At 36.7% G+C, this 24,188-nt stretch overlaps 1 long non-coding RNA gene across 1 annotated transcript; it reads right to left on the reverse strand.

Moving 5' to 3' along the window:
• Window positions 1-1,725: 1,725 nt before the first annotated feature.
• LOC130012863 (uncharacterized) lies at window positions 1,726-6,453 on the reverse strand. Its single transcript, XR_008788123.1, has 4 exons — window positions 6,369-6,453; window positions 3,289-3,555; window positions 2,441-2,885; window positions 1,726-2,005 (listed from the first exon to the last, which is right to left on the reverse strand). It is a non-coding gene; the product is annotated as an uncharacterized LOC130012863 (long non-coding RNA).
• Between the last annotated feature and the right edge of the window lie 17,735 nt (window positions 6,454-24,188).

Genomic DNA, 24,188 nt, shown 5'->3' on the forward strand with positions numbered 1-24,188 from the left:
ACGCGAGTTGGCATGTCTTGATTTTTCGTGCCATCAAAAAGAACGGAACTCTGAGGACAGGACATATGAAATGTCCAAAAACAACAATGGTATCAAGTGGATAGAAAGTAAGCATACACTGCTTCTTGCACGAGGCTCTTGGCCAATGTGTATACTGTTGTCACGAGATGTAAGCAGGGCTAGGGCACGTGACTGTTGCCGAGTTAGGGTCGGGGTAAGGCTTAGGGCTAGGTATTGGGTTAAGGTTAGCGCTAGCTCTGTTTACATCACGTGACCTATGACGAAATCTGCAGGTGTGAATGTGGAATAGATCTAACCCAAGTGTGTTTAAAAGAAAAAAATCATCTTTCTCTAGTCGTGAGGATTGTCAGTAGCCCCATAAGTGGAATAGTCTGGGGACCCTCGTTCTGTAAATTCAACACGATTGGTAAGTGTAGAAAAAGTACTCTATAACTTTCATCAAACTAAACGATCATTTAGGTGCTTAGAACTTTATGACCTCAGCTGGTTTTTGATAATATATGATATTGACTTTTCAACTCTGTATAAACTTTTGTTAAGGCACAGACTGGCTATGATCAAATTAAACATGTAATTAATTAATCCCATATGTCATTTAGCCACTACGTATAATCTGTGTTACATGATCCACGTGACTTCAAAGGAATATGCACTGGTTAGTAAGTATACCATGACATGATAAAGAGACAACTGCATGTATGATCATGTGTCTTATCTATTCTCCTGTGTTATTGACAGTTAGGCAGACGACTAGCGACGAGCTGAGACGGGGAGAGTGGACTCACTCGAGTTCAGCCGCTGTGTAGTTATAGAATAATATTCTCCTGATATAACAAACCACTGTAGTTATAGAATAATATTCTCCTGATATAACAAACCACTGTAGTTATAGAATAATATTCTCCTGATATAACAAACCACTGTAGTTATAGAATAATATTCTCCTGATATAACAAACCACTGTAGTTATAGAATAATATTCTCCTGATATAACAAACCACTGTAGTCATAGAATAATATTCTCCTGATATAACAAACCACTGTAGTTATAGAATAATATTCTCCTGATATAACAAACCACTGTAGTCATAGAATAATATTCTCCTGATATAATAAACCAGTGTAGTTATAGAATAATATTCTACTGATATAATAAACCAGTGTAGTTATAGAATAATATTCTCCTGATATAATAAACCAGTGTAGTTATAGAATAATTGATTTATGATTTAATAAAAGAACACTTAGTATAGATCCAATCACTTGGTTTATTATACTGCAACGTTTCCAAGCAAATATCTAATGTATAAATGAGACACGTCATTGGTGAGATATATACTACTTGATAGTTGTTATAAGAATATAAGTCTACTTGCAGTAAGTTTTTTAGTTATTATAAGAATATAAATACGTTAAGTTAACCCAGAGTTATAATCATATAATAATCAGTTTGGTGATAAAATTTTAAACAATGGTTACAGTATTTAATGTATTTTTATATTATAAACAACCAATAATTTATATATGTGGTATATTAATATGAATTATGTTTTTAAAGAATTTTATTGTTTTTATTACATTAATAGATTCAGTTAATATAATAATACAAGTTAACAAATATAACATATAAATTATTGTTTGTATTGTCAATGTATTAATATATTAACTCAAACTATCCAATTTGTTCCATTCTGTAGTTGAACAATGTCCAAAAGATTTGTTGTTTGTCCACAGTTTGTTCATCCAGTCATTTCGTAAGTTTGACCATGTGGTTGTGTGTATTGAGATAAGACTCAATGACCCTGTCTCTTGTTCGAGAGTGGTAGTTCGGTCCATGGTCCATAGTAGGTTCGTCCAGTCCCTCGTAGTTGGGGGAAGTAGAGGTATATATCGTGTTTACATGTTCTACAGAATCACCAGTGTCTACAGGACTATTACAATGTCTGGGAGCTTACTGTGTCATTAACACCGTGTCCATCATTTGCTAAAAATAAACAAAATTGAACTAAATTACCCGATCACCATTTCATAGTCAATATACCCACCCGCCCCTCGCATTTCACACGTTCTTATGAAAACAAATAAATATATTTTGCTTTCGCCAATATACCGGAAGGTCAAATTACATTCAATTCTCTGCACACCAAATTAGAAGTTATATTCGGAGTTCTAGAAAGATACGCCTACGTTACATCGTGCACGACAACAATCTCTGTAGCAAACTGTGGAATTATATTTGGCGTGTTGCCAATAACATCGTTTGGTAGAAGCCTTTAAGGTTCAGCATGACCCCCGTCTTATTTAGCCAGGTTGGTGCGGAAACGCAGAACGTTACAACCCACTTCCGTTCATTTCATATTGACCCCAACAACAGAGGTGATTCTTTGTCTAGGAACCAAGAAAAATATAGCAAACTTACACATGATGGCACCTCTTCTCCTCTTGATACACCATATAATAACAAATAACATACCGGAAACAACCAGACCAATACCAACACCTATAGCTATAGCTATACCAACTCCTAGCTTGTCATCGATAGCTTCCTTTACAGCGTCTTCGTTAGAGATCACAGATAGTGTGTACGTCTTGGAGGTGAAACCCAGACTATTGGTAATATTAACTGTATAATTGCCTCCATCTGCGTATCTAATATCGTGTATAGTTAATGTTTGATGATAGACCACCATCTGTGTGTTTACTTCTTCTACCTGTTACCATGGTAACTGGCTGTTGGCTTCCATCTTGTTGGTGATACTACCAGACGAATACCGGAAGTGGATATGCTAAAACGTTCACTGATATTATACCCGTTTCTCCACGTGGTACAACTATAGTCTGGGTAGTCATAACAACTGGGGTACCTAAAATATCACAACAATTTGTCAGTGAAAATGTCAACTGATGTCGACTCGGTGCTGGCGGTTGACAATACTTCCGAAGCTCTTCTGACCAAATATACTTTCTCCAGTTCATATCGTGGGGGTATCAGTGTCCAAGGCAAACCCATGAGATAAGTGAAATGAAATAGGGTTTAAAGTCCTACCGTTCATATTCGACTGGGCTATTGAAGACCGGAAACCCATGGGACAGACAGTTACTGAATAGGACAGTATACCAGTGGATATCCGATCGGAAGACCGCTTACGTCACCTTGTTCATGCAATTCTAAGTTATATTTTGCATCAAACGTAATCACACATCGCCGTATCGGATCGCAAGGGTGACATAATCTCCGCTTACTAGATTGTATACTTGTATACTTACATCTGACAACGAGTGGAATAGTTTTAGATACAGGTTGACCAATATTATTACTAGCTGTACAGGTATAGTTATCTGTATGTTGACAACTAGCTTTAGGTATGGTATATTGACTACCAGAATAGAGTTGTCCTCCTTGTTGTGATCTGGACCATGATACATGCGCAACTGGGATACTTTCAACCAAACAGTTAATAGTAACACTGGAGTTTTCATCTATTAATATTTTGTCAACGGCATCAGATGTTATTGTTCTTATTATTGGTTCAACTAAAAGATATATACACAAAATCAAAATTAATATTAAAAAAAAAAACATGCCTTCCCCCACGTCCTTGATACATGTTATGTATGGTTTAATGGTCGAGTAATATATTGATGTTTAAATATATTACGCAATGTCTTTAGCTCGAGACCATTAAATAACTTAAAATACAGACACTATCCCGCACGTGCTTTTGAATGAAATACGTCACGCGAGTCCAATATTTCATCTAGTATAGATAATGTACGATTGGCAAGTTGCCCGTACATTCTTGGAAATAATAATGGTACGCCAACATCAAAGGATGACGTCACATCTGTATTTTAAATCCGAATATTATCCAAATAACAATTTTTATACACCGTCGCCCCTGTCCTTTCGTCCGTCCGTCCACAACTTGTTTGTGGACACACTACAGGTCACAATTGTTATCCGATTTTGACGAATCTTGAAGTATAGGTCTATCTCTAAGATCTCGATTCCTTTCGATATTGGTATATATCGGACCATACCATAACTTCATGGATTATGGACCTGATTGTACCACGTTTGTATCTGTGGACAATCTAGAAGTCACAATTTTCATCCGCTTTTGATGAAACTTGATATGCATGTTTATGACCCAAAGATCTTGATTCCTGTCGATATTCGCGCATATCGGATAGTAACTTCCGCAATTATGGCTCTTGATTGTACGAAAAATCGCGTTTTTAGCTTGTGTTCCAAGTAGAGGTCGCAAATATTATCCGATTTAAAAAAACAAACGTTTGATTATATCGCCGTTACACTGTAATGTCGGTTGAGTCCGAATTTCGTGAGAATCGGGCTAAAACAGCCGGACAAAATGGCCGCAAATAGTGTAAAGATATGGTATATCAAGGTTGTGTACCCTCAAGATGTCACAATTTTGATCCGATTTTGATGAAACCAGAAATACATGTTTATAACCCAAAGAACGGAAATAGTGCAAAAAGTATGGTATTTCAAGGTTGGACCCCCTCAAGGCCCAACTTTTGATACGATTTTGGTAAATGTATGTTTATAACCTAAAAGATCTTGTTTCCTTTTGACATTCAGACGGTAACTTCCTGGATTATGGCCTCTGATTATACGAAAAATCGTGTTTCTTAGCTTGCGGATTCTCTAGAGGTCACAAGTGTTATCCGATTTTAAAAACCATTTCACTATATGACCATTCAAACATAATGAAGGTTGAAATCGAATTTCGGAAAAATCGAAACTAAACTGCCCAACAAAATGGTCACTCTTTGTACGCAAATTGTGTAAAAGTATGTAATACGAAGGTTGTGGACCATCTAGAGGTCACAATTTTTATCCGATGTTGATGAAACTTAACATATATCTTTATATCACAAAGGGCTAAGTCCATGTCGATATTTGCGCATTTCAGTCCATAACTTTCTGGATTATGACTCCTGATTGTACGAAAAAAACAAACGCTTTTGTTTTTAGCTTGTTCTCTTGTTATTTATATATTTTATCAAATATGCTCTTTCTTATCTCGTTTTATTATGTAAAGGTAATACTGTCCTTCTCTATAATATCGTCTAGAGCTGAAGATATACGAGAACACAGTTTAGTCCAGGTGAGGATTCTGGCACATTGTAGCATTATCGTCGTTGCGACATTGTTTTTAAATTTATAGACAAGGAATAGAGAAATAAGATGCCTTTATATTTCATTAATTAATATATTTGGCAAGTTAGTAATTTCAAACATATTCACATATATAGTGTGCACTAAATCAACTTAGTCTGTAATTGACAGTTGACATATAAAAAAGATCTCTTTATCGAAAACATATGTCAATTATTTACCACCAGAATTACACGTGAGTGGAATTATTCTAATTGCATCATTTGATTTAAAGTAACCAATCATTTTGTTAATTACACAAGTTCAGGGCCATGATCACGCTTAATTGTGCATGATATTCATTTACCTTTAAAAGAAACCGGGAAACCCTGTAAGTCAGACTTGCATTAGATTCCAGAGATCGAGGGTACATCTGAGTTCCTAGACAGCCGAGAGGCTGGATAGGTGGAGAAGTGGTTTTAGCTATATAGTATTGTAATTTGTGCTATGCTTGTATACCTGTATTCAGTTATATGCTATATAAAATGTAGAAGCGAACTATGCATTATTATTCCTGGTAAGACAAACGTCTTAAGAAACTGGAAGAAGTAAATACACAACGTGAAGCAGAAGTAAAGACAGCTAGAGACAAATTCTAGACGATCACAAGGCTACAGAAATATGTAGGAAGAAAAGATGCATGGGTCGTACGTAGGATGTGGCGACCGGTTTGACAACGTCCGCTCTCCACGTCAGACAGAAAGACTCGTGGTATTACAACAGCGGTCCTAAATTTGTTGAAGCAGATATAAATGTTCCTTGATCATACAGCGTACGAGGGTAAACAAACTCTTTAAAAATTACACAAACTCCCGGCCTTGTGGCACCTATAGAGTAATATAATAAAGGGACTTGTGACACCTATATAGTGATATGATAAAGGGACTTGTGGCACCTCTTAAGTAATATAATAAAGAGACTTGTGGCACCTATAGAGTAATATAATACGGAGACTTGTGGCATCTATAGAGTAATATAATACAGGGACTTGTGGCATCTATAAAGTAATATGATAAAGGGACTTGTGGCATCTATAGAGTAATATGATACAGAGACTTGTGGCACCTGTAGAGTAATATGAAAAAGGGACTTGTGACACCTATAGAGTAATATAATTAAAGGACTTGTGGCATCTATAGAGTAATATGATAACATGACCGACCTTTTATTTTCTTCCTACAATATACATCTGTGTCTTCTGGGTAACCAGATGTCCATAAAGTATTGAAGCAGCACTCCAATTTCCGTCCTCAAAACTAAAACCAACAAAACAGAGACAGAGAAATTGGGCTTTAGGTCCACTCGACACAAACTAGATCAAGCGGGGAATCGCGCCACTTTACACTTTCGGCTTCGTATAACAGCAATAATTTAACTGATTATTTTTGTCGAACAACTTTAATTTATAAATCCTTTATAGTTTATACCTTATTTCAACTTTGGCAAACGTAAAAATCAAATATTACATAGTTGGATGGCCGAATGGTTAGTGCGAGAGAGAGACAGAGAGAGAGAAATGGGGTTTAACGTCCACTCGACACAAACTAGGTCATTTCGGGACTAACATATGGTTTAATTTCATTTCAATAATTCGCATTCGCTTAGAGGTTGAAATAAAATTGAACTATGTGTTAGTCCCGAAACGACCTAGTTTGTGTCGAGTGGACATTAAACCCTATTTCTTTCTCTCTCTCAACATCCCCGTCGTGTTTAAACATATGCTCAATTACTTACCCCGGTGAACTCCAGTTTTCTTCAAATTTTGCTGAACATTTCCATGATGAGTCCGTTGTATAAGTTTGATTTAAAGTGAAAGTAACGTAGATACCAGCCTCGCCCATTGTGTTCACACAATGTACTCCGATAACTGTCGTGTCGTCAGGAAGGTTTATTTGTGTTGGCATTGTCCAATGACTGTAATTTTTCATTGAAACGCCATCCGCGTAAAAATACATGTCGTCATCACAGGCTGCCCGTGCTACGATCTTGGCACCAACTAAAAAATGAAATGAAATGGGGTTTAACGTCCTACTCCAACCGGGCTAATGAAGACAGGCCTGCAACATACAGTGTGCTATAAGGAAAAGATTACCAAGACAGTGGCACTACGGCCTACTCTTATACCGAATTCCAACTGTCAAGGGTTCTTTTACGTACACACCAATGTGTACACGGAACCTCGATTTTTCGTCTAATCCGAACGACTATACGAAACTCTTGCAAGGCCATCTGTCCTGCACCACTGACAAGTGGAAACCTTTCCGCGAAAAGTCGACCAACGCAGGGATCGAACACGGGACCCCCAGGTTAGCGAGCCAACGCCTTAGACACTGTGGATCCCGCAACAATTAAAAGTTGTGATAGAATTAAATAGTTATGTAATGTTATGTCGCTTCGGTAATAACACGCATGCTCGTTGGAACTCCTTGAGGTAAGACAAAACTATTATTCTGTCCTTTGTGAATCAGCCATTACTTACTTGAACATTGTCTAGTAGTAGGACATGTTTTTCTTTGTTCATTACAAACAGGGCCGGCGGAAGCAATTCTTGATTTCGGGGTGGGGGGGAGCTACCGTGCAAGGACTTTAGGCGAAGGTCAAGGGGTCGCCTAGGCCCGGAAGCTCCCGAGGGTATAGACCATCAGAGACGCTTTCTAAACGATTTCTGGCTTGTAAAATTACTCAGCAATGAAGTTTTTATGGGTTTTTGTAATCCCTTACCACGAAAGTGCAGCAGTACATAATATTACCAAGGTTGGGGACATTCTAGATGTCACAGTTTTTATCCGATTATGATGAAACTTACAATATTTATTTATAACCGTAACTTCTTGGATTATGGCCCCTGATTACCTTTTTAGCTTGTGGGAACCCTAGAAGTCACAATTTTTATTGATATCACAGTTACACCATTACAACAGAGTACAAAGTTCATTTGCCTTTTCTTGCTCTTCTGCCTCTTCCAGCCTTTTTTGCTGCTCTTGAACAATGGCTAGAGCAGCTGCCAGGTATAGGCATCTTCTCTTCCCTGCAATGATTGTGTCTCTAACATTCAGCATGTTGTCTCTTCCACAGCCAATCCAAAAATGATCAGGCGTTGGGGAGGCCCCCTTTTTATATGGCGTGCCAAGTCGGCACGACACCGTCCGAATTGCGCAAACTCGTCGTGCCAATGCGGAAAGTGCGTAAACAATGCGCAAACTATGCGTGAACTCGTCGTGCCAGTTCGTGTCAATGTGGACACTGATGGGCACGCATGCGTGAACTCGTCGTGAACTATGCGTGAACTAGTCGTGAACAGTGCGAGAGCCTCCCAGTTCGTGCCCCAAAATGGCACGACTTGCCACGACAAAATCGTGGCCAAAAGTCGTGCAAGTGTCAGCTTGGCTTAAGCCTGTATGTTTTTGTCTATATATACTCAGCCAAATTAAAAACTTGACACTGATGAATTTCAACAATTTTTTTTTTCTGGTTAGTCAAATAAATTTTAAAGTTTTTCTAACGATAGTAAGTAGTAAGAAGCCTTTAATTTCATAAAATTGTAAAGTCACGTGGATCACGTGATTTTTGAGCATATAAAGATGAAAAACCTGAAAAACACGTGCAAACACAAACTCGTGAGGTCAATCGATGCAAGTTTGCTTAAACTGAACACGCACACGTAACTTGAACTTGAAAAACAAATTAAAATTGTTATTTTCACCTTTGTTAGAAAATGCCGCGCCTTTCAAATGTAGAACGTCTACGTGCTATAGGTAGGCTCTATGCTGGTCAGTCTGTGGTCACTGTTGCAAGAGCCTTTAATTCTTCACGCCAGACAATAATTAATCTTAGAATGAGAGTGCTTCAAACTGGAACTATTGCCGACCGCCCAAGGGCGGGAGCGCCACGTGTAACGTCACTCCAGGAAGATCAAGCAATACGATTACGTCAGCTTAGAAACAGATTTGTCACTGCAACCTCCACAAGTAGAGAGATGTTTGGTGGAAGGATAACTGCACAAATTGTTCGAAATCGCTTGCAGGCTGCTGGTCTTCGAGCTCGGAGGCCCTATAATGGATCAATATTGACACCTCTTCATCGCCGTAAACGACTTGTGTGGGCCACAAGACACATAAGATTTACTCAAAGACAGTGGAATTCGGTTGTCTTTAGTGACGAATCTCGATTCACTTTGAGATTTGCCGATGGCAGGGCCCGAGTGTACCGCAGACGAGGTGAACGTTACGCTCAAGTATGCGTCAGAGAAGTTGACCGATTTGGTGGCGGCAGCGTCATGGTTTGGGGTTCTTTTTGTGCACATAGACGTTCTCCTCTTGTTGTTGTCCAAGGGAACTTAAATGCTGTCCAGTATAGGGATCAGATTTTGCAACCTGTTCTTCTTTCGTTTATGCAGAGACATGGGCCTGGACTAACGTTTCAACAAGACAATGCTCGACCCCATACAGCAATTGCTACCCAGAATTTTTTAAGAAATGCCGGTGTCCAAGTCCTGGATTGGCCGTCGCTTAGCCCCGACATTAATCCTATTGAACACATCTGGGACGAACTGGGTCGACGTGTTCGTCAGCAAGGGAATCCACCACTGACGTTGCAGGACCTTCAACATGCTCTTGCGGAGCAGTGGCGACGTCTTCCTCGGTTAGTGTTTACTAATGTTCTGAGATCCATGAGAAGACGTTGTGTGGCAGTACGAGACGCTAGAGGAGGCCACAACCGTTACTAAATACCTTATTCGGATTGTTCTCCAAGTCTGTGAATTTCATTTTGGGGGGTACTGTGACATCACGAACGTTATCAATGTCAAGAAATTCGGGGAGTCGTATTCTTGCTTTCTGTTGATGTCAAGGTCGTCTGTGCACAACATAACACTAAAATAGTTGCCTTAAACCAAATATCAAAAATCTAGTCCCAAATATCCCGAGTGTCAAGTTTTTAATTTGGCTGAGTATCAGTATTTACAGCTTGCTTAAATGCTTATTTTTGTTACACTGTCCTTTTTCGAATAACAGCGTTCACCGTACTCTAAAAGTGTCTTTACTTTATCGGGCGAATAGCATTTGTCGTACTTGTTCTTGAATCTGCAAGTGTCTTTACTTTTTCGTGCGAATAGCATTCGCCGTACTTGTTCTTGAATCTGCAACTTGTCTTTTTCGTGCAATCCTAGATTTGCCTTACTGTCTGAAACAGAAAGGGCAGGGACCTCTTTCACGAGAGGAGGGTATATGCCTTCGGAACGTAGTTTGCCGATATAAGCGACGTAATTTTTTTTTTTTTGGGGGGGGGGGGAGGGGGGTTATAAAGAATTTATTCACTCACTAAAAATATTATACATCATATCAAAAATCCCATCATCTATGTACAAAAACTGTAAACATGTACAAAGATAAAAATTAAAAATTGATTATGGGGAGTGAATAAAGTTAAAATGTTGTTATTATTTACTTTAAATTGCAATTAGAAAAAAAAAATAAAGTACAAATTAACTGTTAACAAAAATATTACCAAAAACGTATATACACCAAATAATATAAAACAATAAACATATTTACAAGCATAATACACATAAACACATGTACAATATTATAATACACAACAAACTATGGCTAATACAACAGAATAATCACAATGCGAAGTGAAAAGAATCTAAATTAAAAGGTTGAGAAGTTATCATAATTCAAAAACTAAAAGACAAATTACCATTTTTATCTATCAAACAAAATAAACCAGGATCAAGCCAATATTTATGAAATTTACTAGGGAATTGATCACTGGTGGCAGAGATACCAATCTTCCCATACCCCAAACGTGGTTATCCCTTCAAGGAAACGATACAGTAGACTATTGTGAAACTGTTGTGACATAAAAACGTATAGAAAAAAAACTATCATTGTTCCTGTTACTTATTTGATTTCGGTATGGTGAGAAAAGACAACGGTGAAGTCATTAAGGAAAGAGATACAACAGTAGACAGTACAGAGCCAACAAACCCCCAGACGATCAAGGGCTGTTCCAAAATATGTAGTATGAAACGATGCATGGGTTATACACCGGATGTGGCGACCGGTTTAGCTCCCATGGCGCTACATTAACCCAGGGATCAGTATAGAGCATAGCAGGGTTTTTTCTTCTGAAAGTCTACGTTTTACTTCTAGATGTCTCACGTCTATGTTAAAATCAGGTCTCTTGAAGTTACGTCAATGTATCTAACTGAATAGTTACTTGCGTGCAATAACCTGCGGCCAAATTATTGGGGAGGGGGCTTATTTTTGAGGTATTATATCAAGAATGGCCAAATCTTTTTCTAAATCTTACATATTGTATCTTTAACAAATCTACCACTAATATAATGTACAATAATTATTTTAAAAAGATTATAATACTTACCGTGAATAAACGTTGTAATCGTCAATAACGAAAATAAAATATATAATATCCCTGTCGACATCTTGAATATCGTGTTCTGACATCTACCAGGATTTAGGATGCTGTCATTTGGACGAGGGTATAACCTAAATTACTCTCGCCTGTCATAAAGTATTGGATGCCGGAAGACCAAGAAGGTATTTGTTTAATGATAACACAATGAATTGAATTATGCTGCATTTTAACCACGAAGTTGTTAGGCTTAGTATTCTCCAAAATACTCATTTATATAAAGCGGCCATTGTGAACTCCGGAAATTCCCGAACCTCCCGAACCGCCCTACAATTAGCATCTCCGCTTTCGAGCGCAGCTAAAAGTCAATGCGTATAAGCAATGAATACTACCGGTGTAGACTGGGAAAATCAGAAGCCAAAGACGGCCATTCAATTTGGACTCTTCGCGTATTTCGCCGAACATAACTGATTAAAAACAAGCCAACAAGGAGGCTGATGTCCCCCCCGCCAAAATCCCAAAATAAATAGATGACACATATTATTTAATCGCACATTTATGTTTTTCAAAAGTATCGAGCAATCAAACTATACACTTAATTTCATCACTCTCTATCAGATAAAATTAACATTATCTTGCCCCAAAGCATCGATCAATGAAATTGATTAATTCTGCTAAGCTTCAGCTCGAAATATTAATCATTGAACTCAGTCAAGACATTCACCTAATGAACATCTAAATCAAGTTTAAACATTCTACCTCAATTAAAAGCTGAGTTGTTATGTTCCAAAGTCTTGACCAATCAAATTGCCTATTGGTCCTTAGCCTAAGCAGAAAATTCTCACCATCGAACTTAGTCAAGGTAATGAACGCCTACACCAAGTTTGAACATTCTACCTCAATTAGAAGAAGAGTTATTCTGTTCAAAAGTTTCGACCAATCAAATTGCTCTGCTTACCCTCGGAAGAAAATGTTCTTTACAAAACTTAGTCAAGGTATTGATGTAATGAAACTATACACCAACTTTCCTCACTCTCACTTAATAAGAACTAAAGTTATCGTGTCCCAAAGCATCAACCAAACAAATTGCTTATCTCTGCTTACCCTAAGCACAAAATTCTCATCTTCGAACTCCATCAAGGCATTCACCTAATAGAGACCTACGCCAAGTGTGAACATTCTAACTCAATAAGAATGAGAGTTATTGTGTTCCAATTCTCGACCAATCAAATTGCTCGTCGCTCTGCTTACCCTGAGCAGAAAATGCTCATTATCGAATGGTATTGATGTAATAAAGCTATACACCAAGTTATCGTGTCCCAAAGCATCAACTAATCAAATTGCTTATCTCTGCTTAACCTCAGCAGAAAATGCTCATCTTTAAACTCTATCAAGGCATTGACCTTACAACGCCTACACCAAGTTTGAACATTCTAGCTCAATTAGAAATAAAGTTATTGTGTCCCAAAAAGTGTGACGAACAGACAGACAGACAGACGGGGGACAATTATAGTAAAACCAAAACGTAATGAAAGTAAATCACTTTATATACATTTATAGGTCCCACAGAATAGGGATTTAGCTCCTTAAATTCATATCTCTGTGGTACTTTCGTGCTGAAAAACTTCACAGACTAAAATATATGATCAAAGGTCCTGTTGGATAAAATACCATTGAGAGATAAAAGGTATAAGAAGAAAAAAAAATCTTAAAAAACAAAGCTACTCCAATACAATAAGCGTTTTCAATTATGTATTGTTTAATGGTCGAGAGCGAGACATTAAGTAATATATTGTAACAACAAGAGGGCCGTAGACCCGAGTTTTTTTACAATATATTACACAATGTCTTAATCTCGAGACCATTAAACGATAAAAAAATACAGACACTACACACGTGCTTTTACATTGAAATACGTCACGCGAGTCCAATATTTCACTGGTATAAATAATGTGCGATTGCAAGTTGCCCGTACGATTATTTGAAATAATGGTACGCCAGCATCAAAGGTGACGTCACATCTGTATTTTAAGGGGATTTAATCCACTTCTGAGTAAGTCAAAGACACTGCCATATCCTGTATTAATGTCGAAAAACTGTACACAGCAGAGCCGTAAATAGCCCCGGGCAACGAGGTGTGGGGGGGGCAGGAAGTGTTCTCATGGGTGCTGTAAAATTGACGGACTTTGTATATCTATGGTCGACAGTTTTTGCATGGGGGACCCCCCCCCCCCTTTAGTTACGGGCCTGGTACACAGTTAGTGTTTAATTCGGGGCAGTACAAATTACAGAGAATATAAACTCCTGAATTTGTCACAATAAACTCTTAAATCAGATGTTTCGCTTCCGTTACTGTCTCGTCGCTTCCGGTTAAACTTTTGCTAAAGTGGTTGTATCATTATAAACAATCTTTGACTGTTTAAAGTGACACACAAATAGCAATAATAATACTACTACTACTACTACTACTGATAATAATAATGATAATAACAATGTACACTTGTAAAGCGCCAAATCCATCCAAAAGTATGCTCAAAGTGCAATTCCCGCCGAAATTAGTGAGTCTTGCATCGAGAGAGAGAGAGAGAGATATGGGGTTTGACGTCCATTTGACACAAACTAGGTCAGTTCTGGACTAACTTATGGTTAACTTTTATTTCAATAATTCGCTTCCGCGGGCGACTCCTTTTCACGTACAACCGAGAATCGAAATCACGCCAGTTGACTCAATGACAGACCTTATGATACAGTGCGCATGCGCTAACCATTCGGCCATCCAACTATGTAATATTTGATTTTTACGTTTGCCAAAGTCGAAATAAGGTATAAAGTTCTTCGACAAAAATAATCAGTTAAAGATTATAAAGAGTTTTGGAAAACTAAATTAAATTGTAAAGATATGGAGGTGTTAGCTGATTAATAATTTTGTACATTAAGATGAGTGTTTAACGCCATCGTCTCTCTTGCAGAGAGATAAATCCTGTTTCTTGATATAATAACCTATGACTGGTACCCTTTACAGCTCAGCATATAGTCCGGAGTGCATCTAGTTCCAAGTAACTGCCAATAGCACAAATTTTACCATACAATAAAGGGTTTAGCATTCCTTTAAGTTTTGTTTCTTTAAGACATGTAGATGCTGCGGTGAACCTCCAGATCGGACCCACTCCGCTGTCGATCTGCCGACCATCCTTGTAATTTAGCTTTCTTAATGTCCTCATTATAAAATTATAAACCCAGTCTTATGGTGATCCTTTTCTTAACTGCTGGGGCATGTTTCTCTTAAAGCTCAACCAGTGTCTTGTCGTAAAGACCAGATAACTCCAAATCTGAGGATTACAGGTAACTGATGAATACAGATCTATCAATGTCTTTCAATTTACGACACACGTCGTAGGTGCAATTATTGCCGTCTTCGTCAAAACAACTCTTAATAGTACCACCGACGACCTTAGAAATGACCAAACGGTCCCTTAAGTACTCTTCAACTCATCTGTAGAATTCACTGCCCCTTCATATAATTTTATTTATTTCACATTTATTCGTACATTAGTGTACATTTCTTTACAATATTTACAATATATATAAATACATTTAGTCAAGGCATAAGTAAGTAATTATTTCATTAAGATCTTTTTTATGTGAGTAAATTTCGTGCGACTCAGCATATTTATCATATCTACAATTTGATCAGCTCTTTTGAGATCAGACTGATTTACATTGGTATTATCCCATTTATTATGTTTAAAAGTTTATTTATTATGTTTAAAAGTTTATTTGCTTTTATACTATATAAATCGTATCTAGAGACACCGTATCTGTTACAGATATAACTAATGTTATTACAAGTATTGGAAGAACTTCCATGTAAGGCATGACGGGCACATATCTTAATACATTCATTATTACTTTGAATTGAACTAATAAACTGTTTTACAAATCGTTTATGAAGCTGAGCTTCTATAGAATAATCCTGACAAATTAATGGAATAAGGACATTGTGTGTACGACATGGGATATCCCACAGCGTACGAATGCACTTGCGCCAAGTACAGTAAAATCTTTCAATGGACCTATCGGAGAAATCCCACAGCTGACAACCATACAGTGACATACAGTATGTCTTAAATAACTTATACTTTACATTTGAATGTACATGTTTGAAGTGAGTATTTACGACATTAAAACTGGTTATGAAGTTGTTAACACCTTTTTGAATTACCTGCTCTCTTGTTTCTGATTGTAATGAATTACCTAGGTGTAATTCTGTATCTACAATATTAATAATTTTACCATAATAATATACATCTTTATTGATTTCTTTATTGTTTGTATTGTAATTAAACACTACAAGCTTAGACTTGTCTGGATTAAATTTAACATCGTATTCATTTGCGAAGTGGCACACAGGTTTAGTAAGTGGACAAGAGCCAGTCTTGATGGAGTAACAAGTGTTACATCATCTGCGTAAGCCAAAGCGCCGACATAGACATGACCTATTTTACAACCAATGTTGCTGTTTCTTAATCTGATTAAAAGTTCATCTAAATAAACACTAAACAGTATAGGGGACAACACCCCGCCCTGTTTCACACCATTTTTAACATTAAAGGATTCAGTAACATGGTTATCCCACTTTATGCGAATCGTTTGGTAGATATAACTGTTTAAAAGAAATCGGCATAAAAGTGGACATAAACCTCTTTTTACCAGAACGTAATGGACACGGTCGAATGCCTTACTTGCGTCTAAAAATGTGACATATACATTAGATTTTCTATTATGATAATAACTTATGGTTTCATTAAGGACAAATGAACACTGCGTTGTTGAGTGTCTATTCTTAAAGCCGAACTGTAGATCGGATGATTTTAAACAGTCCTGATTTTGAATAAGAATAATCCTATCAAATAATTTCCCAATACAGTGCTAGGACTATCTGGAAAAATTGTGCTAAATTATGGACCCTGGGTGTACCAAAAATTACAGTTTATACCTGATTTTAAAAACCGTTTAAATATACACCGTTACACCCTGGGTTTGAATTTCGTGATAATCGGATCGAAGGCTGTGGTCCTTCTAACGATTTGTATCCGGTTTTGAAAAAAACTTAATATTATATGTTTATGTATCAAAGATCTATTGTACGAGAAATTGTAAGAATAATACTACGAGTTCTTGATGTGGAAATTTACACGGAAATATTTATTTATGGCTAGGGATATGATATCATATCTTTCTTATCTAAATTAGATCCTGCTTATATATCAACAATAAGCAGGATGTAATTTAGATAAGAAAGATATGATATCATATCCCTAGCCATAAATAAATATTTCCGTGTAAATTTCCACATCAAGAACTCTGTGGTGACAGAGAATATAAGTAATATTGTTATAATACGTTATTAAAGGTGTACTGTTTTGTTGACATTGACAATAAGATATATTCCACAAGTAACTCAAACGGTTACGTCATATTCCTATCTGGAGAGCATGCGCAATAAATACTAAATCAGTTTATGTACATTCATATTACATTATTATTTGTGTTGCGAACCATTTGTGTCAATTTCTAGGTCCTAAATTTTAGCGATTTAGCTCCTTTAAATAACAAATACATGTAGATTGTTTTGGGGTGACCTTTTCCCTGTATGTGAATAATCAGTAAATGTTCATATTTTTGCACCAAAATAGATAATTTTGGATCAAATTTTCTTTTACTGATAATTGATAAGTTCGTAAATAGTATTGTACGATGGATCAATAGACCATTAATATTTCGATATTGACCCCTTTCTATAGAAATCAATATATAATTGGCAAGAGTTATACAATCGTAATGTGCTCAACAACCCTTGTTTTACTTATGAATATTTATCTCCACAAGAAAAAGTTCCAAAATCATTTAATTGGTTAACATCAAATTGGTCAATATCAATTCAAAGTATATGAGTAAAATAATGTAAGATATTTTATACCCTGGCTTAGACAAGCTGCTGTTAATATTACATCAAATTAATAAGCTTATTATTACATTATGTAATATTTGAATCATTTTTTTTTTATTTTATTAAATTGTTATTAAATTTGTTTATTTCTGTGTTTAATTTGATTAGTTTTTCTTATTCTCTTATTCAAATTTCATAGAATCTGATTCCAAACCCATCTAGCTTTAGTTTTACATTCTAAATATAGAGCAGTGTAATATGACACTTATACAATACACCATCTGAATAGATAATAATTGGGCTACAATTTATTGTCTTTGAGAGGATGATGACAGAATTCTCTTCAACAAACCTTTGAGGTCACATTCCCAAACTTGAAGAAATCTGGCTGATTTCTAGTTGGTCTTAAGACTGAATAATGCTAGTAGTATAGAGGGTACTTTGAAGCAATTTTGGAATTCCAGACATTCCAAAGGTCTGACGTCACACATTCCTAAGGTCTGACGTCAGAGCATTCCACAGGTGTTCTATTTATAGTTTGAATATGGTTATTGTTGACTGAACAATGAGGTTATGAATAATAAAAAAGGTATGCAGGTGTTATATTCTTTGATCGTGTTTGACTTTTGTAACGAGGGTATGGGGTCCACGAATTGTTTATTGGAGGGTAGGGGGGTGGGGGAAGATATTTCGCTTTATAGGCAGGTGTGCTGAGGTTACATTGAGTTCACGTCACGCGTAGTTATACCTGCATTCAGGGACAATGATCTCCGCTATTAAGCTTGACAGTTGAGCATGTTGTAATTGTTTATCAAAGGCTGTTTATATCCCACAAACCCCCCCCCCCCCCCCGCCCCTCCCACCACACCCCGTCCTAACCTAAAAAAACCCACTTCACAGGTCTACACTCTTCAATCCGTGTCGATACTAAGAAACCAACAACAGCTTTTTTTTTTTTTTTATAATATTTTATTTAGCCATCGTGTTATATATATATATTTTTATAATGATGGCATGTTCCAATCTGCTAGCTCCCTATAAGTGTCGAGAACGTTGATGATGTTCTTGAACGCAGGGTTCGTTCCCTCAACCATCCTCAACCGTGTCAGTATGTAGTCCGTAAAAGCTAACAATCTGCAGAAAAGAACAAATCAGATAGGTATTGGTAAAATAAAACATACCAAGTAGAAAAAAATCACCAAAAAACTTACGTTTCTTTTTCCTGCTCAGGTGATGGACTTATAGGGGTTATATATGGGTGGTGTGTCGCCAGTAAATTATTGGCGTCGAACAGAATATCCCTTAGTTGGATAGCTATAGCGGGTGTTCCAATAGCATTGAGACACGGTGCCAATGTACACAGCATTAGGGTAATTATGCTTTTCAAGTAAGCCTGAACCTGGTCAATACTGTACCTTAAATAACAAAAAATATAATATTATAATTTATATTAAAGATATTTTCAAAGTCAAAATATTAATAGGTTGGTTAATACCAATAAATGTATGCCAATTTTGGTGTGTATGGGTGTGTGTAGCTTGAAAAAGTAGAAACATTCGAGTATGATGAAAAGTACGGTGGACGGATGCCATGGAGGTACAATGTGTGGTTCTCTTGCACTTACCATTAAGCATTGCTTTCAACATAAAGTTCACGGTCTCTACGTATATGCATGGTAATATAGCATCTTAGGCTCCTAACCGGGTTAATATTTGTTGAATATGTTTGACAAATATGGTTGCTTAGATATGAACAGTTTTAAAAATAAGCAAAGCAGACGAAAGTCGTATATTAATCTCAATTGTTAGGAGAGCGATTTAGCTAATTTACGCGTGTCTTTAATTACGCACTACAAAGGTCACCCTAAGAGGGTCGAGTGAAAAAGTAAACATGAAACGCTGTTTTAAAAGTAGGTTTCGAATCACAATTTTGAAGAAATAATAAAAAAAACTTACATTTTGAGACGGTCTTGGTTTTCTTTTTTTACAAAGTCGACGAGAGTTGATAATGCTTATTCGTTCAGAGGCGAGAATAATTTTCACAGACAAACGGTTGGTACTTATAAAGAAAAGTGAATACTTTTATGAGCAACTATAAATCGTAGGGAGGTCCGAGTTGTTCTAAGATATTCCTTTTAAAATATTATACATTAAAACTAGACAATACTCCGTTGTGAATAATTTTAAAATAAATATCTCCACTTAAAAATATTATTCATGAAAACTAGGCAAATGTTCATAAAGTTTAACATTAGGTTTTGGCTGTAAAGGAGGGGTCAATTACGCGCCCTGTACTCAGACAACAGCTATAAACTGTCGGTGTTTTTATCAAGTACTAGACATAACCAATGACGCGAAATAATTGACAGAAAGCCGTGTGATGTCTGTCGGCGATCGAGTCGTTGAAAACCCCCCCTACTGACAGCGAGTGGTTTAAAAGACCAACCGTCTAGCTACTTGTCAAAGCAGGTGTCAGTGGCTGGCTGTTTAACCTCTAGCCGCGAAGTATGCTACATTGAGTGTGTATATCTCGTAAGACCTTGTCTTTTAGTATACGCCTAGCAATTACTGGGACAAATTCGGAAAATAAGGTCAGTTTTTTTCCTTTAAATATACATTGTTTAAGATTAAGATAATTATTATTATTTTTATTATTCACTCTTTTCGAATTGTTTGGGGTCTCTGAGTACAAGATCTTGTACATATATTTTGTTTTTTATGTAGAATTGTTCAAAGTGTAGATTATAGCCAGGGTTAAAAATTCAGACAATTTCGACAGTTTTATCAAGAAAGTTGTGTTTGAAAAGTAAAATATTATTGTATCCGTAAATCGCAAAGCCGGGTGTTGTTAGGGTATCACTCGATGTGAAGATTATTAGTCCGGTTGTCAAACCTCACCCCCGATGTTTACATTCACGAGGATTACATTAACGATAGATTATTATTTATTAGCGATAGTATTACATTAATAATAAACGATTGGTCGTTTCTTAAATTAAATTCTTAACAGGTTACGGTGTTAGTTTTGTAAGAGTTTTTGATTGTGAAATTTGAATGTATATAATGTAAGTGTTAGATCTTATGAAGCCGGGCCGTTTTTTGCTAGATTCTATAAAGTGAGTCTGAAATATATCTCACAATTCACTTGGCGCATCTATTATTAGAAACAAAATAGATCCGAGGAGAATGAAGCGTGAATCACGATGGAGAATTAAGAAGATTGTGAGAAGCCATACGGCTGATTCATGACGAGAGAAAATTACCATTTCAATTAAAACCTTTACAAACAAAATTTTAGAGAGGGTCATTGTAGACTAGCGAGATGTTTTGATAGATTCAGTACGTGGTAACTTAAAAGACTGGATAATCCAGACAATGACAGGCTTTCCGTCAAATTTTGAGGACCCATCCAGACTAATATTCGTAGAATATTTGTTTGGATGATAGAGACAGCTTTACCGTTCGTTCAACATGTAAGGGGAGGTAACTACATTCAACATGTAAGGGGAGGTAACTACATTCAACATGTAACAAACCTTGGAATCACACCGGCTATTATGAATTATCTTCAAATTGACATTTTTTCTAAGTTTGACTCTCTCCGTTTCTTGACCCATCAATCATTATGCAATGAGTTAGTAATACTTACCATCATTATGCAATGAGTTAGTAATACTTACCATCATTATGCAATGAGTTAGTAATACTTACCGTCACGTTCAAGGTGTAAGGTCCCTTGTTTTTAACAAATAGACGTCGTTGTTTTTTTAAAAATCACATGATTCTACAGTCATGTTGTCTATATTATATTCCTTCACTTTATCGTTTTTGGAATTCCACTCCGTCAAGAATAGATAGGGACCCCCTATTGAATCGAAAAAGCTAAATTCCGATTTCTTAGCCGCCTCGATGCATTCGGTTTTAGATTTGTACAAAACTCTGGAAGTCGCTAGGGTAATCACACTCTGTTTGAAAAATCCTCTGAATTGCCAGCGAAAACCTCCCGACAAACATGGTTTAATCATTTGCATAAAACTACAGGTTTGATTGTACCTAGTGTGTTCAACGAATGGGTTGTCTCCGGGGTTCCAAGACTTCAATATTAAGTTGCATCTAAAACATTTTACGCGATCGTAAGGTCCAATATAGATAAAGCCAGCCTTGCTCAAATTATGAGGTGTCGGCTGCTTATGCATCCAGCAATTATCAAAGGTGGCCAGACGATCGTTATAGAGTATATAAGGATCCATCTTACTACACCATTTAAAAACCCAACACCTAGATCTAAAAAAAAAAAAAAAAAAAAAAAAAAAAATTGTTACAGTCATGTACTTTTGATTATTATTAAAACAAATTTTCTGCTTTCTTAGAATGGATGCGTTTGAAACCTACACACACACTCAATGGGGCGAAATACTACAGATTACAGACGAATTTGAATATTGGACGGCAAGTCAAACCTTGGCCGTTAACGAAGCTCTAGACCACGTCGAGAATGAAAATCATAATGAAACACAGGGGGTTAAGCGGCAACTGTCTGACCCTGACACCGTGGATGCCTCTGAAGAAGAAGAAAGGTTAGAAAAAAAACCCCGACCGGTGGTTAGTCCGATATTATTTTCAGATGACGATAGCGACTTTGACACGTCGCAGGTGAGCAAAAAAACTTTACACGATATTCAAAATAATGTGAAACCTAATTCGTCTACAGAAAGTGAAAAGATCGATCCGCTAATTGCACTATTAACGAGTGACATAACATTGCCTTCTAATATCCAATCTTTAGTGGCTAAGGTTTGTGACGAAAAAGACGACGAAGTCGTCGACATTTTTGATTTGTTAACACCACCGGATTTGTTTTTTTAAATACCATACCAAACCCAATCTCCATTTTTTTTTTTTTTAAAGATTTGTCAAGTGGGGAGAGGTGGCGAAGATTTAGTAAGGCTGATTTCGGTGGAGCGCCGTTTTTCAAGAAAGTTTAATATCCATTCCGAATTAATGAGAATCGAAATTATAAACACGGAGGCGGTTACCACTCCTGACTGGCTAGAGCGGCTATTCACTCAGATATTAGAGACCGTCAGAGAAAATTTCAATGTTCAGCCAAACGAGAGGGTAAGAATACAACTAAATCATCCTGATTTGGACAACCCCATATATATTGCGTTTAGACCTTACGAAGAACTAACTTTGGAATTAATCTTGGAAGAGATTGCGAAAGTTATGCAGTCAAAAAAAACACTAGTTATTGACAATCAAACTTCTATATCCGTAACCTATGTAGCCTCTAAAGAGGGCGGTGCTTTTACAAATAAGGTTCTTTTGAACGAGGCTTTTATGAGTTCAAAAAAACGAACATTTATATCACCAGTTGCCAACTATGGTTATCAAACTTGTTTCGGACAATCTATCGTCCTGGGTATAAATGAAATTTCTTATCGTAAGAAAATTTCACCGACAGTCGAAGAAACTAAACATTACAAACGTGTAGCAAACAAACGTAAGAAAAAACCGTTACAGATTGCTATGGCTATGGAAATGTATCAAGAGTACGGGGTTAACCCGTTAGTGCCTACAGGTCGTCCTGAATGGTGCATATTCCAAGAACACTTAAAAGCTAAATATCAAATTGTCATCTATGACGCACAGAGTGCAAATTGTGTCATATTCAGAGGTGTTGCGGATCCCAATGTACCCGTTTTAAGACTGTATTTAATGGAAAAACATTTTTATTATATAAAGAAAATCAACAGCTTATTTAATCAAGCATACTATTGTCCAGCGTGTGAAAAACCATATTCGGATAAGAATAAACATGTGTGTAAAGCGACATGTCACAGTTGCCGTCAGGTAGATTCTTGTCCTAGGGATCGACCACGAATACAATGCGAACTTTGCCACCGTTATTTTAGAGGGTTGAAATGTTTGGAGAGATATAACCAAAATGTCCCACTATACACCGTGACGACGTGTGTGAAATATAGGGCCTTTTTAAAGTGTTATGCGACAATAGACACACACAAAGATGACGCAATGAATAAACACACATGCGATGTGCACAAATGTCGTAATTGTGAGCAGCTGTGTAAACCTAACCATAGGTGTTATATGAAACGATTATCGGAGGATGTTGAAGTTGAGACCATCAGATATTTTGTTTTTTACGACTTTGAGACTATTTTGGATGAAAATAATATCCATGTAGCGATTTTATGCGTTGCACACCGCGTGTGTCCTTTATGTTTGGAGAAAGACATTAACGAACCTTGTGACGGTTGTAACTTAAAGAACGCTCAGAGAGAATGGATTTTTTATGGTAAATATTGCGTCTCTGAGTTTTGTCGCTGGATAGTTCAGACCGAAATAAATGTCGACCTCAAGGGTAAAAAAAACTACCGTTCTAACTCACCGACACTCGAGGTTCATAGCACATAATAGTCAGGCTTTCGATGCTCTATTTGTATTGAGATATTTCGTCATACATACTAGAATTCTACCTCAAATCATCGCAAACGGGTCTAAAATCCTTTGTATGACTATAAACAATAATATACGTTTTTTAGACAGCCTGGCGTTTATGCATATGAAACTTACAGATTTTAGCAAAACATTTGATTTACCGATTACGAAGGGTATATTTCCGTATTCATTC

This window comes from Patella vulgata, chromosome 5 (assembly GCF_932274485.2).
Source record: "Patella vulgata chromosome 5, xgPatVulg1.2, whole genome shotgun sequence".
NCBI classification, from domain to species: domain Eukaryota; kingdom Metazoa; phylum Mollusca; class Gastropoda; family Patellidae; genus Patella; species Patella vulgata.